Source organism: Carcharodon carcharias, chromosome 1, assembly GCF_017639515.1.
Source record: "Carcharodon carcharias isolate sCarCar2 chromosome 1, sCarCar2.pri, whole genome shotgun sequence".
In the NCBI taxonomy this organism is placed as follows: Eukaryota; Metazoa; Chordata; class Chondrichthyes; order Lamniformes; family Lamnidae; genus Carcharodon; species Carcharodon carcharias.
The window spans coordinates 115346614-115354471 of record NC_054467.1 but is presented as its reverse complement, the minus strand read 5'-3'; the positions used below and the strand labels follow the sequence as shown (position 1 = coordinate 115354471).

At 41.9% G+C, this 7858-nt stretch overlaps 1 long non-coding RNA gene across 1 annotated transcript in view; it reads left to right on the top strand.

Moving 5' to 3' along the window:
• The first annotated feature begins 1800 nt into the window (after positions 1-1800).
• LOC121287209 overlaps positions 1801-7858 on the top strand; it is a 71454-nt gene continuing 65396 nt past the window's right edge. The window contains exon 1 of the long non-coding RNA XR_005945162.1: positions 1801-1871. This is a non-coding gene — a long non-coding RNA (uncharacterized LOC121287209). The remainder of the gene's footprint in view (positions 1872-7858) is intronic.

Genomic DNA, 7858 nt, shown 5'->3' with positions numbered 1-7858 from the left:
AATTCCAAGTAATTTGCAGCAATGCATGTGCTGATATTGGTTTAGTTCAGTAATTTCCTTACCCTGTCAGGAATTAAAATCAACACATTTCTACATTTTAAGTGAAATATGTTTTATATAATAAACCCATAATTTCAGGTTTTCAATTTACTAAATATATATTGAAGAATATTGACTGGACAAACACATCTCCAGAGATTACAGGAAGTGTCCTTGTACGGGACAAACACATCACTGAGTGCAGTAATGTCAGTGTTGTGTGTCCCTGTAGATAAGGAGTGCGTCCCATGGGAGAGGAATGTGGGAGGAGTGGCCAGAGATAGCCTTGTCTGTAATAGAGAAAGTAAGTGTATGAGGTTGAAAGACAGAGATATGGACACAAAGACAAACAGGGAGTCAAGGACAGGAAGATATTGATAATACATAAACAGATATGGACAGATAAACAGAAAGGAAAAGATTGTGAGTTGGTTGCTTCCACAAGATTGAGGACTTTAAGTGGGAAGGCCAGATGCAGAGAAGAACAGAGGTAGACGGAGCATTGAAGGATGGGTAAATATAGACAGGGACAGAGAGAGGGAAAAACTCAGCAGGGCACAGAGAAATAGAGAAAGGTAGACAATAAGAGAGACAAAAGCAGAGATGAAGAGAAATAGTCAGATACAGAGACAGAAAGAAATAATCAGGGAGATGGCCAAAAAGAGAGAGAGATAGAGGGAAATAGCCAGAGAGAGAGAGAGCCAGGACAATCAGAGAAGCAGAGGGAAAAAGAGACAAACAGACGGGCATCAAGTGAAATGCAGAGGAAGTCACAACAAAAGACAAATGCCTCAAAGATTGAGGTAGAGGGAGAGTCAGGTAAACAGACACCAGATGGAGGAGAATGACCGGTGGACAATCTGGGAGGCAGAAAGTTAGGTGAAAGCACATTCAGCTAGTGAAACAGAGAAAGAGGCAAGGACAGCAAGAAAGCCATGAAAGATGAAAGCAAATACTGCTGATGCTGGAAATCTGAAACAAAAACAGAAAATACTGGAATAACTCAGCAGGTCCAACAGCATCTGTGGAGAGAAAGACAGAGTTAACATTTCGAGTCTGTCTGGCTCTTCTTCAGAGTTTTCTTCAGAGCTTCTGAAGGAGAGTCATATGGACTCAAAACGTTAACTCTGTCTTTCTCTCCACAGATGCTGTTAGACCTGCTGAGTTTTTCCAGCATTTTCTGTTTTTGTGCCAGAGAAAGATGATGTGGGAGCCATAGAGACAATGAAAAAGACATTGCAGACAATCAGGGTGACTTACTCTTATGAAATAAAGTAAGGGACACTGATCATGAGATGTGTCGGGAGAAGGGGGCGTTTTCAAAATGGGAGGATTGGGGGAGAGGTATTAAGACCCCACAGCATGGTCAACTAAAAATTACAACTTATCTTGCTGAGTCACAACGTTTATCGTCTCTCTGTTCACTCGCAGTCCCACTCGAATTACTCAAATTCACCCTGGGGACTCCCAGGATCATTCTTCCACAGATTGTCCTCACTTGGGTCAAAAGGCACCCCGAAGAGGCAAATAGTCAAAATAAGGGACAATCCCTTGAAATACTGGACAATTGATCGCTGGGTGTGTAAATGTTGCCTATATATTGAGCATTAACCCACATGTGCATTATGTATACTCGAGTGTTAATCGGTGTCGTCCGTGGTTTGTGCGTGTACAGTGGGTGCACGTTTTGCCCTGGATGTCCCTGCTTCTCCTCCTCCTCCTCCTCTCCGGCGCGCCCCCGGCCGTCCTGTCACTCAACGGCTCCCTAGCCGCCAGGTGATCGATCCCAGGCTGTCAGTGAGGAAAGGCCCGGGCTAGGAGAAGGAGCAAAGGTAAAAAAAGAACAGAATACAAAAAAATAGGGTGATCGATTCTCGGTGACTGCAGCTGCCGGTAAAGGTGCGAGTCTGATGCAGCCTCCGCCTGGAGGAAGGTGGGGAGGGTCAGCTCAGGGATTGACTGTAATTTGCGGAGGTCAGCCGTGCAGCACATGCGGTCAGCTGATTAAATCCACACCCAGGCTTATCCCTGGGCCTGCCTCTGATACATACCCCCCCACCCCCCCCAACAGTTTGCAGCCTGACCTGGGGAGAATGAGCCGCTCTCATGGTCCGCGAGCTCCTCTCTGACCGACACAAAGTTCCAAACCCTCAGCAACTCCCGATGTGGAAAATAGGGCAGAGCGGGGGGCGGGGAGTATGCCTGCATCAACAACACTTATATCAGCAGAGGATGCTATTCTGGTTAAATCGATGCATTGATCTCAAACTTCTGGTGAGCTGGGGATATGAAAGCACCTTCTGAAAGTTTTCAATTTAATAGCTAACGGCGCCAAGTGCAGAACGAATTACAGCTCCAGTGAAAACTTTGTAGCTCACTTTAAATGTTCCCATTGTTGGATGCACGTTCAACCTTTGTGTGTCTTTGTAGGCAATTCTTTATTACAGGCATTTTAGAAAAATATGACCGTTCTAATTTGTGATTTTCAGATGTAGCTAGCCTTACTGTTAAGTTCTGCCCAAGAGAGCTCAATCTATGAGTGCAACCAGCAGTGCACAGAACTCTTTCCCTGGGATGTTTAACTTTTTAAGGAGGGCTAGGTTGCTGCTGCCACCAAGCAGCACCTAAAATACTGCGGATGCTGGAACTCTGACATCAACACAGAAAATGCTGACAACAATCAGCAGGTCAGGCAGCTCCTGTGAAGTGAGTAACAAGAGTTAATGGCCTAAATGGCTAATAGTGAGGTAACTCACCACCACCATCTTAAGGGCAGCTAGGGATGGGCAATAAATGCTGGCCCAGCCAGCGAAGCCCACATCCTTTGAATGAAATTTAAAAAAAACTATTTACAGGGTGGCACATTTGGAGTGAGGTAAAGGACCCTGAAGTGTGGCTTTCCTGGACGGTCTGCAGATGTTAAGGATGTCTTTGCAAATTTCATCCAGGCTTCTTGGCTCACAACCAGCCTGACTGCCTGTGCTCTGTGAAAGCCTACAGCACAGAGGTGCAACTTTAGAGGTGATGTTGTAGTGGTATTGTCACTAGACTAGTAATCCAGAGACCCAGGGTAATGCCCCGGGGACCTGGGTTCACATCCTGCCATGGCAGATAGTGGAATTTAAATTCAATAAAAATCTGGAATTAAAAAATAAATTAAAATGTCTAATTATAATGTCGGGATCACTAATGTTTTTTAGGGAAGGAAATCTGCCATCTTCACCTGGTCTGACCTACATGTATCTCCAGACCCACAGCAAAGTGGTTGACTGTGCCCTCTGAGCAATTAGGGATGGGCAATAAATGCTGGTTTTTGGTCCCCATGAACAATTTTAAAAAATTATATTCTGCATAATCCATTTATTCCAGTGAAATCTTATGGAAAATATTGACTGATAAATGTCACTTTAGAAAAAAATAATTTGTAAAGTTGATATGTGTATGCTTGTGAAACATGTGTTGCTAATAGATTGAGATTGTACTGATTAACCAAAGTCAAATTTATAATTTACTTGGCTTGGTATGTTTTGCAATTGTACTGCTGGCTTCAACCTTCCAGTTCTAATGTGATTTTTCTGCTCTTGTATCAATAATGAAACGTTGAAGGCTGCTTTTGCCCTATGGTTCATTTCAAGGAAAATTGGCATGGACTGAAAATAATAATCCTGGTTAACTGGCACTCATTCTTCATGTTAGCACATCATTGACCACATGCTTGACCAGAACAGTGTGAATTAATGTAACTGACTATTCAGAATTGATTATCTGTTGGGAAGGGTTGGTATGTAGGATCATGTACATTAAACTTGTGAAGATTATTGAAAATTTTGGGTCTTTCTGTCGAAAAATAATTGCCCCAAGTATACTTCAATTAATTACTAAAAACAGTACACTACAACATTCTTTGAAGTCCATAGATATTTTTCTGTCTAAAGCTGCAGCGACAGTAATTTTTGTTATTTTATCAAATCCAAGTATTCAAGGTTATTGATTCTAAACATAGCACCATTGAAACTTATTATTGCAGTGATGTCTTTTAGATTTCTGGATCATAATTGCACTGGCTTTTCTTCCTACTCCCACACCATTACCCTTGGTGCCCCTAGGGTCTATCCTTGGACAACTCCTATTGCTCTTCTGCATGCTGCCCCTCAGTGACATTATCCGAAAGCACAGCATTAGCTTTCACATGAATGCTGGCAATGCCCAACTCTTTCTCACCATATTTCTTTCGACTCTTCCACTGTTGTTATACAATTAGACTGCTTATCCAAAATCCATTACTGGATGAGTACAATATTTAATTGTACTCCATTTAAATATTGAAAAGACTGAAGTCATTGTTTTTGGACCCCGCTCCAAACTCTGTTGCCTAGCTGTGGACTCCGCCCCTCTTCCTGATAACAGTCTGCTATTAAGCCACTCCATTCGCAACCTTCCTGTCACATTTAATCCTGAGATGAACTTCTGACCTCAAATTTGCGCCATCACTAAGACTGCTTATTTTCCCGTCTGTAATGTTGCCTGACTTCATTGCTGTCTCAGCTCATTTGCTGCTGAAATCCTCATTCATGCCTTTGTTATCCCTAGACTTGACTATCGCAATGCACTCCTGGCTGGTCTCCCACATTCCCCCCTCTATAAACTTGAGGCTATCTATGTCTTAAACTCGCACCAATTCCATTGGCTCCTGGTCAAGCAACATCTTGTTTTTGAAATTATCATCCCTTCATGGCCCCATCCCTACTTTTATCTGTAATTTTCCTCAGTCTCAAAACCCTCTGTGATACCTGCCTCCTCTAACTCTGGCCTTTTAAGCACCCCTGATTTTAATTGCTTCACCTTTGGTGGCTGGGCCTTTAGTTGCTTAGGGCCTAAGATTTGGAACTCCCTCCCTAAACTTCTTCACCTCTCTACCTCTCTTTTCTCCTTTATGACACATCCTTGATCAGGCTTTTGGTCATCTGATGTAAAATCTCCTTATGTGATTTGGTGCCATATTTTCATTTATAACTGTCCTTGGCACATTTTATTATGTTAAAAGCATCATATAAATATAAGTTGTTGTTGTTTAGTAGCACACTCAAATTTATAAAATGCGGGCAGTGGCAAAGTGTGTGCTGTGTTTTTCCCACAGGCTTATATGGAAACAAGTAGATTTGCTTAATTTAGTGTGGTCGGTGTTTGCAAAATCCTGGAAATGATGTTTAAAATATTTGTTTAATGCATCTTGAGAGATTACAAGTAGGCTTTACAGTTTTTGCAGGTGCAGTCAACATAGAATCAGTGATCTGATGTGAACTTCAGCTTTTCATACACTATTCTCACTGAAAAGGTTAAGCTTTACTGAGTGAGATGTAACGCATGTTCCCTCTAAGCTGCTCACTGTGCAAGCTACACACAAGTTGTCCTGATACCACAAGTGCATGGCTACATAAAAAAATTTAAAGGTTTAGTGCACTTAATAGACCATGCACAACAAAAGAAGAGGGGTCTTCGTTGGGTGTATCTGAGTTTTTAGAATGGAATCAAAGAATCACAGCACAGAGGGAGGCCATTTGGTTTATCATGTCCGTGTCAGTTCTCTGCAAGGGTAACTCAGCTAGTCTCATTCCCTACTTTTTTTCTGTTGGCTCTGCAGTATTTTTTCTCTTTAGATAATTATCCAATTTGCTTTTGAAAATGAATGTTGATTCTGCTTCCATCGCACAATCAGACAGTGCATTATAGATCCTAACCACTTGTTCCATAAAAACGTTTTTGCTCATGTTGCTTTGGTTCTTTTGCCATTTACGTTAAATCGATGTCCTCTGGTTCTCGATCCTTCTACTAATGGGAGAAGTATCTCTTTATCTACTCTGTCTAAACCTCTCATGATTTTTGAACACCTCTATCAAATCTCCTATCAACAATGTTGCCTCGAAGGAGAACATCCACAGCTTGTCCAATCTGTCCATCTAAGTGAAGTCCCTCACCCCAGGAACTTTCTTGTAAGTCTTTCTGCACCTTCTCGAATGGAGAATGGATGTTATACCCAAGTTGACACTGAATCAGTGTTTCATAAAAGTTGTGTAATTTTCCTGCTTTTGTACTCTATCCCTATAATGACTCGACATATCAGATAGGTTTCTACTTGAACCAGATAACTTTATTGCAGAGGGCTTTTCAGAAGCTACATACTTGAATCAGGTCCTCGACTAGAAAGGTCTGCTCCCCAGATTGAGTGCTTAGGGCTCAATTGCCAAGAGCAATCACGTGACCCCTAATAGGCAGTGGGAAAGGTTGCATCTTCAATCACTATATTTCCTCCCCCTTTAGTCTTTTTACATTTCCTATTTACAAACAGCATTTTAATCCACAACGTATACAGATCATATGATTAAAGATTAAGTTTCTGAGGTGGTTTTTTTTATTTGATGAGAGCAGCGTAACCGCACTATTTTAGATTGTCTCACTGGATCGACATGATCAGGAATTGCAGCATCAGGTATCTCCTTAGAAAGTGGCAGTTCAGGGTTGGCAATTCTACAGAGACATCAGATAAGTCTATTCTAGGTTGATCTGTTACCTCAGGGGTTAATGGTTTGGCGTCAGTCTCTCTACTCCTTAGATGATCCATATGTTTTCGAACAAGCTGGTCTTCCACCTCCACTTGGAATGTCAAGGGCCCAGTTTCAGAGATAATTATACCAGGAACCCAACAAGGTCCATTTCCAAAATTCCACATGAAAACTGTATCTCCCACTGTAAATCTTCGAGCTTTGCTATGAATATCTTGATTCAACCTTTGATTGCCCTGATTCTTCTCTACCTTCCCCTCTATGTTTGGAAACACCAAACTTAACTTTGTACGTAGGCAGTGTTTCATCGATAATTCAGCTTGTGTTGAACCCGTAGTTGAACGAGGAGTCGTACGATAATTGAGAAGGAAACGTGAATGTTGAGTTTCTAGAGTACCTTTGGGTAACGTCTTCATTCCTGATGTGAAAATTTTCTCTGCCCATTCAGGTAACCCATTTAATGCGGGATGATATGTCGCTGTTCTAACATGTTTGATTACATTTAAACTCATCTCTGAATCTCTGAAATTCTGCACTGGTAAAGACTGTACTATTTTCCGAAACAATGACTTCCTGTGGGTCATGTATACTAAAACATTGGTGCAGCTTTTTAATAGTCTCGATGTCAGTGATCTAAGTTCATACACATCCATCTTCTTAGAATGTACATCAATGATCTATAAAAACATGGTACCTAAGAATGGTCCTACGTAATCAATATTTAGTCTAACCCAGGGTCGACCAGGCTACTCCCACAGTTGCAGTGGAGCTGAAATGGGCAACTTCTGTTGTTGCTGACAGTGGGGATAGTGCTTGACTATGCTTTCAATGTCACTGCCTATGCCTGGTCACCAGACATAGCTTCGCGCAAGCATCTTCATCTTCAGCATGCCTGGATGTGCACTGTGAAGCTCTGTCAAGAGTGGTTCTCTTCCTTGTGAAGGGATGACGACTCTTGATCCCCACAACAAGATTCCATCTTGATAATTTCACTCTGTTTTACGAGCATGGAATAGTCTTATCTCTTCAGACACTGGTGAATTCGACCATCTTTACAATACAAGGCCTTGGACTTTTGACAAAACTGGACCTCTGTCCAATTCCAAAAAAATCGACACAAGCACAGCTTCTTGTAGTACCGGAGCATGCACAATGCTATCTGGTAACAGGAGACGACTGATTGCGTCTGCATTTGCGATATGCACACCAGGACGGTGCATTAAGGAATAGTCATACGCAGATAATATCAAAACCCTTTC